We start from the raw sequence: 12756 nt of genomic DNA, 5'->3' as shown, positions 1-12756 counted from the left end.
GTGGTCGTAAAAAGGTTTTGTCCAATCGTGGAGGGCTGATAGCAGAATTGGAATAGAAAAGTTTGGAATAGTTTTACGTTATAGCGCCCATAGATTGACACCGTGACAAATCGTAGCCGGAAAGAAAACACGAATGAACATGCGAAAGCACACGACACCCGAAGGTTACGTCGTTTCTTCTGTCCGTAAATGCATTTTTCTCTCTTTTTGCACTACCGCCGCCGATCATCGAGAGGTACAGGCTATCAGGTTGTGTCTGTGTCTCCTGCCCTTGCTTTTCCCTTGCTAAATCAAATACCTTTCGCGTCATTTATGTCCCAGCATTGCGTTGGTCCTGTGTACCCATTATCGCTCCGCTAAACTTAGCAACCAGCGACATATTGTGCTTTCGCCATCGTGGGAAATTCAAATTTAAAGCTCACTGATTCCGTCGCATTCATGGACCAGGCCTGATCCACTGTAAAGTTGTTAGCCCTTGCCAACGACTTTGCATTTGCCTCCGCCGAATATCTGGTATTTGTGGCATGCCTTTGTTGTGCTGGCTGATGATCCTAATATCTAAGTTGGATACCTTAAATAAAGGGTATGATGCACTTCTGGTCCCAGTGATCCTCGACAGCCATTAAACGACAATTATGGCTTTCAATTCCAAACAATAAAGCAAATATAGGTGTGATAAGGTGTGAAATGAGTAGGAGGTGTAAACCCCCACGCCCTTGAGCACATTTTAAGCTCTGAGTACCATGAAATAATGCTGGTATTTAAACAACTACACGTTTTTATATGCGTTTATTGGGCTAGTATTGGTAATGCCATAGGACTTGTTAAAACTTTTGGGCTATATAGCTCTCAGCTTTTGGCGCAATCTGACCAGCGGGTGGGCTCGCAGATACCGTCTCTACATTGGCCAAGCAAACAGCGGAACTCTCCATGGGTTTCGTTGGTACCTAATTGTTTCTGGAATAAAAAAACGAAGCCATATGATGCATTTAAAGTTACTAGATTGGAGCGAATGCGGCACGTGCGAACATCGCAGTTCTGTAAAGAAAGAAGAAAACCCTAGGGAATCTTGTTAAAAGATAACTACAAACGCTCTGCAGGCTACTTTCCATGTGATATGTAGAGAATACAAAAAATTAGACACTCTAAATGAAAGATGAATGACCTGAAAGCGATAGCGAAAGTAATCTTTGCTTTGAAGCTCTTTGAAATATGTTCTAAGAATAAGATTTTACTTTATCTTGGGGGGACACAACCTGCGAGCATGCTGTTAAACTCTGGAAACACGCCGTTTTTGCTGCTGCTGTGGCGGCGGCGGCGCCCACTCCAAATGCGCTTACGGTTTTCACTCTGGCTCGCCTCGTGCACCATTCATGTGCGTTGCCCATACACCGGTGGTGGCGCACCTCATCAGGCAAGTGTTTTGAGACGCGCAATCGCTGCTACCAGGGCGCCGTTTCTGCGCATCTCCGGATGCTTGAGTTGTCGCATTATGAATTGATGTCGTTACGATTTATTCTTCTTTCGTTCAGTTATTTATTCAATGTAATGAGGTTTCTTTTGTAAAATATTCGATTATGCATTTTGATTTCTTCATTACAAGTATTGCACGTGCTTCGTTTAATCCAGCACAAGAAATACAAGTACGTTATCTACCCCAAGCGGTTTCTAGAAGTTCTGTAGGGTGTAAAAAAACACATGGTCAAATATTAACATTTGTGCCTAATAGTATTTCGTTCTACGTTAGTGCGGCTCCATCTTTGCACTACTGTCCTTCTCTTGTATTCGTGCCTGCACAATCAGAAGGCCTACGTAGCCGTAAGGCCAATTTTAATAATAGCATTTCCTGTTATTCAGGAAACCGCGTTTCATTCCCTAAAGCCCGACAATTCTGGGAGTAGTGATGTGAGCATATAAGATGCAGAGTTATACAGTGTCGAACACAGCTCATAGAAAACTAGGAGCAAAGAACTATAAGTGTACGTACTAAGCAAGGCGCTCCGTGGGGACGCTCAGCGCCTAACGCATCTGTGCAGTTTCTGTGCGGTGGCCCTATGTTACAAGCAAATGAACAGAGAAAGGAGCATTAGAGAAAACGGTCAGAGATCACATATGGAAGCATCTTGGAAAATTAGAACATCACCAACAAAACACACCTCACGTACAGTCACAGTCACACTTGTAATAGTGAATACTCATCGGATGTGATCACCATATGTCGCAAAACAAAACGCAGATTGACGCCGCAATGTGACTATGCATTTGCACGACTTAGGCTAGGTCCATACCCTATTGGGCAAAGATGTGTACTCTAGCCGTACCCGATGGTGGCAACTTTGGACGCTGGCGCTGTTAGCAACAGGCCATTCTACCCCCTTGACAAGTGGGATTGCGACTTACGGACATGAATCACAATGGAAACTACAATTTTCTAGCGGCATCTGTTGATATTCGCTATGGTATGGCATGTTATTAGCCAGTCAAATAGTAAACAAAATCCCTCCAAAGAAAGGGGCACAGATCAAAGGCCGCATGGCGGTAAGAAAACGTCACCAGATAAGAAAAACTGAAATGAGGCATGACAAAAACATCTCGTCCATTCAACAGGCGGGTAAATGTAAACAAGTTTTTCTTTTTAATGTCTTAGCATTCTTTTTTTTTACGGCGACGCTGCATGTGGCTAGGTTTCCAGGTATTTTTCCCGTGCGTGATCAAAAGTTATAATATTCAGCAGTGCCTCACCTCCTCCACCCAATTCAAGCAACAATACAATGGATCATCATCGTTTAGTGTGAAGGGAAGCGAACAGTGACTACATTGATTAGAATCACGCACACAACGTACAAAACGGCGTAACTTTCAACAAAGAAGAAGCTCTGTAAACAAGAATACCCCTCTAAGCGAGCAAAAACTCAATGGCGTATGCCACCCTAAGAGGCAACAAGCGCTCTGAAAACAAGGCTACAATCACCACGCGAACTTGCAAAAGTAAACTAATAGCTTGGATACAAGTAAAACTAGTATGACATAATAGGCTCATAGGAACAGATACTACACTTTGACCAGCGTCGGCTATGTCGACGTTCGTACAGCCCTGTCTTTGTCGGCGTTCAAAGCACTAGCGTATTTACCTTCCTTCTGTTCTCTTACGGTGGCGGTCCGGTCTAAGCGTCACGCCTATAAAGCTTCATTCGGTTTCTCGGGGCAGCGGTCCCGTCGTCCATGCGAATGTTTAAAAACACGGTAAATGAGTTCGTATATTTGTTCAAAATTTTGTGTCACCTCTCTATCGTGTGCTAAAGAGCTTCGCTGGTCATCCACCTTCACAGACAGACAGACAGACAGACAGACAGACAGACAGACAGACAGACAGACAGACAGACAGACAGACAGACAGACAGACAGACAGACAGACAGACAGACAGACAATGAACTTTTATTGAGCACCTGAGGGACTAGCCGGCGGGGACCCGTTGGCGCCCCCGGCTCGCCGCTGGCGGCTCCCATGTCGGAATCGGGAGGTCAAACCTCTCCGCTCTTTCACGGGCCCTCTGGACGGCCATGGACTGGAGCCTGAGTTGCGTACTAGATATGGCCTCGTCCCAGTCCCGTTCGCTGGTGAGGGACGTATCCCGTAACGCAGGACACTGCCAGAGCATATGAGGTAGAGTGCTAACCTTCCCACAATCCGGGCACTGTGGGTCAATTTCTGGATAAATCCTGCTTAAGAAACCTCGCGAGGGATATGACCTCGTCTGAAGCATCCTAAGCGTGATCGATTGAGATCTGCATAGATTTGGGTGTGGAGGCGGGAAGCGCCTGCGTTCCTCTTTATAGTGGGGGACGATCTCATGAAAGGTTAATAAGGGGTCGCTGTGGCCGAGCTCCTCCGGATCCAATTTAGCCCCACCGCCGTCGCGGCGCGTTAATTCTCGCGCACGGCGGTGAGCAATCTCATCGGGGTTCGGGCGACCCGGCAGCACATTGTCGCCCATGTGAGCGGGGAACCATATAATATAATGCAGGGGGTCACAATTAGTTCTGCATTTGCTTTTCAGAATCGCCTCCACCTGTCTCGCAACCATTCCCGAAGCGAAAGCCCTGACGGCCGCGCGTGAGTCAGTGTAGATATACGCCTTTTTGAATTCTGCATCGCCAGCGCAACCGCCACGTCGGCCGTCACAGCGCCTACCGAGGCCGCAGATAGGAGCTCGCCCTTTTCACTGAAAGCCGTCACCGTGAACTTACCGGAGCGCCCATATTGAGCTGCGTCCACGAAAGCTTTCATGCCGACCGTTTTCTTCAATATCACCCTGGCACGACCTACTCGCCTGCCCGCATTATGCTGTGGGTGAACGTTTCTAGGGAAGGGACCGACGACGTAGGTCCCTCTGGAATTCTCGTCCAGCTGAACCGCCTCGCTGCGACTGTAACGCGGCTGCAAGCCCGCCGCCTCCAAGAGGCGCCTACCGGCGCTGGAGCCCGAAAGCCTTGTGATCTGCGTCGCTCGTAGCGCCTCTATGAGTTCGAGGGTGGTGTTAAGAACTCCGAGCTGCATTAGCCTGTCCGTGCTTGCCGTGACCAGAATACCCAGTACCTTCTTGACGCTTTTCCGCATCAACGTGTCAAGCTTGTTCCTTTCCGTCTTAGTCCACTGCAGGGCCGAGACCACATAATTGATGTGGCTCATAAGAAACTCGTGATGCACCCTAAGAAGGTTGTCCTCGCCTAGGTCCCCTTCTAATTGTAGACTCTCATGATTAATCTGAGAATATTCTCGGTTTTGGCGGTAAGATGCGCAATGGTTTTGGCATTAGAGCCCCTGGCATCGAGCAACAATCCTAGAACTCTAATCGAATTCACCCTGGGGATCTTCTGGCCGTCCCGCGTGTACACATCTGTGGGAATCTGCTCGAGCGGCACGAGCCCCCGAACCACCTGCCTTGACGGTCTGTATAACATAAGCTCTGACTTGGTCGGGGAGAGTTGGAGACCCGTGCCCTCCAAGAAGGACTGGGTCACGTCCAAGGCCTCGTGGAGCGCCTGTTCCACGGTCGCCTCCGAGCCTCCCGGACACCAGATCGTAATGTCGTCGGCGTACAGCGCGTGTCCCACGTTTGGTACGGCGGCCAGCCGCTTCGAGAGTCCGTGCATTGCAATATTAAACAGGAGGGAGGAGATCACCGCCCCTTGTGACGTGCCTCTGTTTCCTAGCGAGAATGGTTGTGATTTGGTCTGCCCCACCTTGACGACCGCCGTCCGGCCACTCAGGAAGGACTCCACAAACGCGAAAAATCTACCTCCCAAGTTCAATGCCGAAATCTCATTTAAGATGAAGTCGTGCGACACGGTGTCGAAGGCTTTGGACAAGTCTAGTGTAAGAATGCCCCTGACGTCTCTAGTCCTGTTGTCAAGAACCTGTCTTTTTAGCATTAGCATGACGTCCTGCGTGGAAAGAGATGGTCTAAGCCCTACCATATTGTACGGGAACAACCCCTCGCGCTCTATGTGTTTTGAGATCCTGTTATGTATAACGTGCTCGTCAACCTTACCTAAACATGAAGTGAGCGAAATGGGCCGGAGGTTGTCCAGGCTTGGGGGCTTCCCAGGCTTAGGAATCAGTACCACCGTCACCTGCTTCCACGAGTCTGGAATACTACCTTCCTCCCATACCTTTTTGATTTCCTTCGCAATGATGCTAATGGACCGGTCGTCCAGGTTCCTCAAAACCCGGTTGGTTATGCCATCCGGCCCAGGGGCCGACCTGCCATTGAGGTTGTGGAGCACCTCCCTGATATGAACTAGGTTGGTTGCTTGGGCTAGTTGGTAATTCATGATCAAAAATAACGTACAGCGCAAAGGACAAGGACAGCGACAGACGAAATACACAGCGCTGACTTCCAACAATATTGTTGGAAGTCAGCACTGTGTATGTCGTCTGTCGCTGTACTTGTCGTTCGCGCTGTACGTTATTTTTGATATTTCTGACCTCCCTGATATCTGCCTCAGAAAACGGATCATCGAGCTTTGGGGCGTCCTCCTCCACGTATTGAGGGCATTCCCGTAGTTCATCCGTCCCTACCGGAAGATACTTCATTGCCAGGTCTCGGAGAAGCGATGCATCGCAATGACCCCCCTATTTTTGCTTATGTACTAGTCTATCTACGGCGAGTCTCTGATTACCCTTGGTCTGTTTATCATGGAGCAGGTGCTTAAGAAAGTTCCATTTTCCCCCCATGCGCATTCGCTCGTCTGCTGCCGAGCAGGCTTCGTTCCATTGTTGTCTGTTGAGCTCCAGACAGTGTGCCTCTATGCTGCGATTAAGCTCCGCGATCTTCTTCCTGAGCCTGCGGTTTAGCCTTTGCGTTTTCCACCTCTCCAGCACAGACCTCTTGGCCTCAAGGAGATGCGCCAGGCGTGCGTCTATCCTGGGGGTCTCAAGGTCCGTGGATATTTTCTTGGTGGCCCTTTCAACCTCTCTCTTGACCTGCGCGAGTAGATCCTCCAGTGCACCCTACTCCGACTCACCTTCGTCCCGTATCTTTCAGAAGAGATCCCAATCAACGTACTTAAATATCCTAAGCGGGGCCGCTCTGATCCTGACTGATAACGCTACAATGTGATGGTCGCTCCCTAAATTTTCTTGCAAGTTAGTCCAGGCTGCGTCAGTGTTTCTAACAAAAGCCAGATCTGGCATCGTGTCCCTCGAGACCGAGGTGCGTATCCTCGTGGGAAAGCGGGGGTCCGCCACTAGGGTCAACGCGCAGTCTTCTGCCGTGCTCACTGAGTTCACTCCCTTCGCCGTTTGTCTATTATAACCCCAGGCCATGTGCGGGGCATTGAAGTCCCCTGCCACTATCAGAGGGCTGTCACCTGCTATGGCGACTGCCCTGCCGAGGAGTCCGCGAAAACTCTGCTCTCTGATATGTCGGAGGGCTGTACACATTGAGGACGAATATGCTCTGTTTGATCCGGCCGCTAGGGATTATCTCAACCAGCTGCGCCTCCAACCTACGGCTAGCATCAGCTCTGCCTATTGTGATCTTGTGCTCCTGGAAGGAAATTGCCTTCTTTACCATCGTGATTACCCCTCTCCTACGGTCTCCTCTCGTCGAGACAACGCGGTAACCCGAGAAGGTCGCCTCCTCACAAAGGGTCTCCTGTAGGAGCAGGACATGCGGTTTGTCCGCTTGTGCTTTCACAAACTGTTGTAACGAAGCCTTGCGCCTCTTGAAGCTGACGCAGTTCCATTGCCACACACATAATTTTTCTGTGTTGTCCGCCATTGTGTCTCTATTTAGTAAGCATCCCCTTGAGCGCGGTGCACTTGACCGACACATCGGAATCCTGATTTGCTTTCTTAACCTTACCGGCCACCTTCAGTCTGCTTACGTCAGCAAGTTTAGCCTCCATTATCCCCAATCTGCGGTTGAGGGTAGCAATGGCCTCAGACTGCTTCTTGATGGTCTCGGATTGCTGCTCGATAGCTCCGGACTGTGTCTTACTCGCCTGCGCTAATCGATCGAGGAGTTCCGCAAGCGATCCTTTCGCGATGGTCGCGGCGGGCATGGAAGCTGAGAGGGACGCCTCCTCCATCAGCTCTACCGCAGCCTCGGTCGACTCGGGAGAGGGTGCCTTACGCTTTGCCTGACCCAGCACTGGTTTTAGTGCTGGTGCGGGCGACGTGCTGCCATGACCGTTATGTGCTTTAGGAATCAATTCGAGGTCTGCCCTCAACTTACGCATTTCCTCCTTGAGCTGCGCGTTCTCCTGCTTTAAAGCCGCAAGACGCGGATCCTCCATCTGCTCTGGCAGTGTACGATGCGTTACCTTATTTCCAGTCGTCGTCTCCGTGACCTTGTCCACCCAAGTAGGCCCGTCCTGGATGCGAACACTGGAGCGCGAGCATCCTCTGGAACGGGAGCGCGCTCTGCTGACGGGGCGCCCGCAGGATCGGGAGCGCGCTCTGCTGTCGGCGCGCTCCCTGGATCGGGAGCGCCCTCTCATTGCCGACAGACCCCGGGAAGGGGCCGCGCCTACAACGCTGGCATCACGTGATCCTGCAGCCACTTGCGCCTCTAGGGCGCGCCGCCGCCTCCGACGCACGATGTACGGCACCAGGAAGCGCTGGCTGCACCTGAGGTCGGCCGTCGGGTGCGCGCCTCCACAGATGGCGCACTTTGGGTCGCGCTGATGATCTTTTGGTGGGGAAACCATGCCACAACCGCGGCGTTTCCTTTTGTCTTCGCCGTTAGGGCAGACGTCTGCTCTATGGCCGAGCTCTCCACACGTGTAGCAAACGTCTACTTGCCTGCGATACAGGGCGCAAGGCAACATGACCGTCCCGCAGACCACGTGGTTCGGCATCCTTTGTCCTTCAAAGAGCACAACGATCGTGGGGGTCTTCTTCATTCTTCGTACTTCTAATGTCTCGGGGTTTCGGTGGTTGGCAATGAGCGCCTTTAGAACGGCGTCGCTGATCTCGGGGTCCACGCCCCGCACCACTCCCTTGCAGGTGTCATCCGAAGCCGCCACGTATGCTGCCACGTCGAAGGGGCCCTTCACAGAGTGGAACAATTCATGATTTTTATTTTGATTATTGTCAGAAGGTGACTGACCAACCTTGTGTGCACTGCGCAATTTTTTCACATGCCAAATCGCATGCTTTTCGATTCATTGTGCAGCATGGTTTGATTTATCGCAAATGTCTTTTTTGGCATATTATGAACAACGGCAGTAACGGGGACCAGGGCGTCGGATTTCTTCAAAAGGCCATGCCTGCTACCGAGCACGTTGAATAGAAAATAATATTGGATAGTTCTTTAATAGAACGAAACGCGAGTTCCGGAAAGTATTTACAAATAAGCGTTGCAATGTGCTGTTTTCAATTATAGTTGTTCGCTAAAGTGCACGATATATAAATTTAATATGAAACGTCAGTAAAGCCGCTTCAAGAAATTCTAATTAATGCAGAGACATGTCATGTAGGAGTCATATGTATAACCGGGAACGTCTTTCAGGCATTCATGTGGACGCACTGCGCCAACTGACAGAGCTTCCAGAAATACGCGTGCGTTGCATGGGTTATTATGTTTTCAGTCTAGCTTGCCTGAATATATATTAGATGTGCCCCATTGTGCCTTGCTTCGAAAACAGTTTAATGAGTTTTATTTATGCGTAGAGCATTCTTAGATTACTTCACGCACTTTACTGCGGCTGGCTGTGTTTATGTGTCTATGCCTCCAACCGATTTTCCGCATACCTGGGACACTGGGTAGTCACTGGGGTTTACACAAGGGTTGAACAGAAACCCTTGGACCAACTAAGGTCACTGCGCAGGTACTGTGTCAGCTTCTCAAAAACGCTGAGCGCGCAGCTTTCGTAGAGATATTTCAAGCAGCATGCCCCGCTATTTACCGCGGCCATGGTTCGCCATGGCCATTGTTAGATGCTTCAGATATGAGCATTTTTTTCGAAGCTCCCTAATTTAGTTGCTCTGGTAATGCTATATGAACTAAGCTATGTTTTCTAAGCACTTATGTTATGTGGCCGAGTCTCGAAAGATGAACACGCCTGTAGGAGGACAACTACTGCAGCTTTGCATTTTTGCTACCAACCCTGAATTTATGATATGCGGGTTAAGCGAAAACATATAAGTTTTTAGTGAGGAGCGCTAAGAAAACTTAGCGACTTCTTCACGGATTGTGATATGAGAGAAGCAGATACACAAAGGTAAACAATATATGTGTGAGTTTCGCTTAGTTCAGGAATATGAGCTCACTTGGTGATGAATCACTTGCAAGGCAGAAGGTGGGAAGCAGAAGCAATTGCAGTAGTGCGAACTTCGCCTTCATGACTGACATATTCGCCGTGTTTTGTCTTATGCAAGTGAAGTTGAGCCAGTTTTATTCGCTGAGACCTGAAAACGAAATTATATCATCGAAAGGTAAAACTTTTTTGTCTTTCGATCCTTGCTAGCGCTTTTCGAGCTACATGTTTAAACAACATTCATTAGGCAGAGCTTTTTACACGATACAAGTAATTTTAAACGACTGTATGAGAGATTATATTTTATATAGCATAAAATAAAAAAGTACCTTACAGAAACAATATAGCTTTACATATAGCGTCATACATGCACAATATTTGTTAATAAATTGTTCTGCACCGTGTGCATTGTGCCTCATAACATGATATAGCTACTACGGTTCGTCAACAGTACTGCTGTAGTGAATAAAGAATCCTCGACGCTGCCCGGAACACTTTACTCGCAAACATACAATCTATCAGTTTGCGACGAAAGAAACATTTCTGTCGTGTTCCGAACCATTGTGTATGACGCACACAATGACATATATGGTCAACGAGCAAATAGTCAAAAGAGAATGCTAATTTTGATTATTCACAGTAAATTTTCTGGATGAGAAGCACATACCAGGATTAAAGTATGGCCTGGGTTTTGACACTAGACAACTTTTTGGAATACTGCTCGGCTTTTGTCATGAGATTAACACAGAATAAAGTATACTATAGTTAGCGAGAAAACAGTCAGTAAGGCTTGATTACTGACCACGCAACTCTTCCTAGGAAACTACGGTAAAGACAATGCACTTGTCTGAATATGCGCTAAACAAGGCTAACTTGAATCTTTTAGCTTGAATGCTTTGGAAAGAGACACTCGATTCCTGCAATTGAACTTTAACTCCAAGTTAATGATTTCATTCACGTTGTATCGAAGTGAAAAGAACAACAAAAAAAGAAACAAGCATTGATGGTCATATGGTATGCCACTAGGCGCAGAGTTAAGATTAAACCAAACGCGCCAACTACCGAGTCTTCAAAGAATCATTGGAAACAGAGGAGCCCACAGATAATAATCAAAAAGGAAACGATGTATATTTGTCGCTACGATGCAGATGTTATCGCGTCAGAACGCTTGCATTCTTTAGTAAAACATATTGCCCCTGTAAGTTTATCCTGTAGTTTTCTTATCTGTAGTGGAGTTCTCGGAGACCCCATCCTGCATATTACCGTTGAGAAGTCGGCACTAGACCAGAAAAAAGCTAGTTCTATAAGCAACGCGTGAGCAACTGTATACGATAGCATTACAGCAATATGAACTAAACTGCTTTAAAAATTGCCCCCTCGCATTACAGAGCACATTATTACCACCACGAGGGCACAGTTTGCGAATTGGTGTGAAGATGACCGGCGAAAATAAGCACCTTTGCTTACGATATATCTCCGATTGGCAAACATCTCATTACATCATCACTGATAAGAGCGCAGCTTATTAGCATATTTTTTTATGATGGGGTTATTTTACAAATAGACTGTCTCTGGAAGCGGGAGCGTTTTGATGACACTGTCTATGGCATCGACTCTTTCTTCATTTCGACGGTCTTTGGTTTCGAAACAGGTTGACGCGTAGAAAATCGATCGACTCGGCAGGTGGGCTTGGGGAGTCGGCAAAGAAAGCTCTAATTTCATAAAACATTGAGACAGACGAACGAAAATTTTTGTCAACGTAATCGAATGGCCAGACGCTTCTAGAAAGCTATTCGTTTTACAATGGAATGACGTTCAGATTGCCGATTCTTTAACAGCACCGCGCGATCATCAACTGGCTTGCCGGCCAGCCACGCGGAGCGACGAGATCATCGAGAGTAGCGCATGCGCATCAAGGTCAGAAGAAGCCGTTATCTCCAACGAGCCGGGGATCTTTGACTCTGGTAATTGCAGCAGGGACTCTGTCGTGCTGGTGGAAGGAGCCTAGCAGAGGAAACAGTGAACTTGGTGCACATGCGCTTCTCCGGCCAATCTCGTTGCTTCGCGGGGCTAGCATGCGTTGATAGGCCATCGAGTCGACGCTCGCATGACATGGTTAAGGAATCGGTAGACTGTAGGTACTTAGAAAAGTGTATTCGTCACACTGAGAGTATTTAGTTAGCATTCAAAGGCCGTAGTGTGTCTTTAGTACATTTTGACTGCTGGTAATACATCACCACGAACGCATGAAACCAATAGGGGTTGTAATGCGACGCCAAAGTAAGCCTGTTGCCGATCTCGACATAAAATCAGGCAGTATTTAAAAAAGATTCCCTAAAGAGAGGTGCCCCAATCATACTTCACCACAATCAAGGGGAAGCAACGCTACATTTATTCACCAGAGTGACTGAAAAAAATAATTCCTACTGCTTTCGCACACAGTCCAGGGTAGTGCGAAACTTGCAGTACTGGTCAACCTGAGGCTACATTATCGAAAACAAATACGGTATATTTTCTCTATTCTACTAGTCGCAACAAAAAATATATAAATATATAAAATTTCTTCCTTTGAACAAGGAACTTAGGCGAGATAACCACTGGTAACAAAACTAGATCTGCTGTACCCGCAACCTACGAGCCTTTTAAAGTGGAGGTCAATGTCGAAAATATTAACTGACCGCAAAGCTTGAGAAACCGCGCTCTATGCTGCCTCGACGCGCGACCCTTTGATAGGGAACGGTAGAGGTGGCATCAGACAATACGAAATTACTTATTCCTTGACTGAAATTTACAATCTTTAATGATGCTATGTGAGCAAAACATGCTATATTCGGCATTTATTTTACTTGTTGACAAAGTAACTTTAAGCACATACATGAAGGGAAGCAAAAGGGATAAATGACAAATTTTGCAGGCGTAAGTTAAGTGGAAATATACTGAAAGGGCTGTCTGCTGCATGTACGTTTATTTTCTAAGCACGGGAAGGAA

The 12756-nt window shown here is 47.8% G+C and overlaps 1 long non-coding RNA gene across 1 annotated transcript; it reads right to left on the bottom strand.

Moving 5' to 3' along the window:
* Nucleotides 1-792: 792 nt before the first annotated feature.
* On the bottom strand, nucleotides 793-9920 carry LOC142574110 (uncharacterized). Its single transcript, XR_012826423.1, has 3 exons — nucleotides 9782-9920; nucleotides 1988-2052; nucleotides 793-957 (listed from the first exon to the last, which is right to left on the bottom strand). It is a non-coding gene; the product is annotated as an uncharacterized LOC142574110 (long non-coding RNA).
* Between the last annotated feature and the right edge of the window lie 2836 nt (nucleotides 9921-12756).

The sequence above is a fragment of the Dermacentor variabilis genome, chromosome 3 (assembly GCF_050947875.1).
Source record: "Dermacentor variabilis isolate Ectoservices chromosome 3, ASM5094787v1, whole genome shotgun sequence".
NCBI lineage: Eukaryota > Metazoa > Arthropoda > Arachnida > Ixodida > Ixodidae > Dermacentor > Dermacentor variabilis.
Note: the sequence above shows the minus strand (reverse complement) of the source record. Positions and strands in the feature narration are given on the sequence as shown.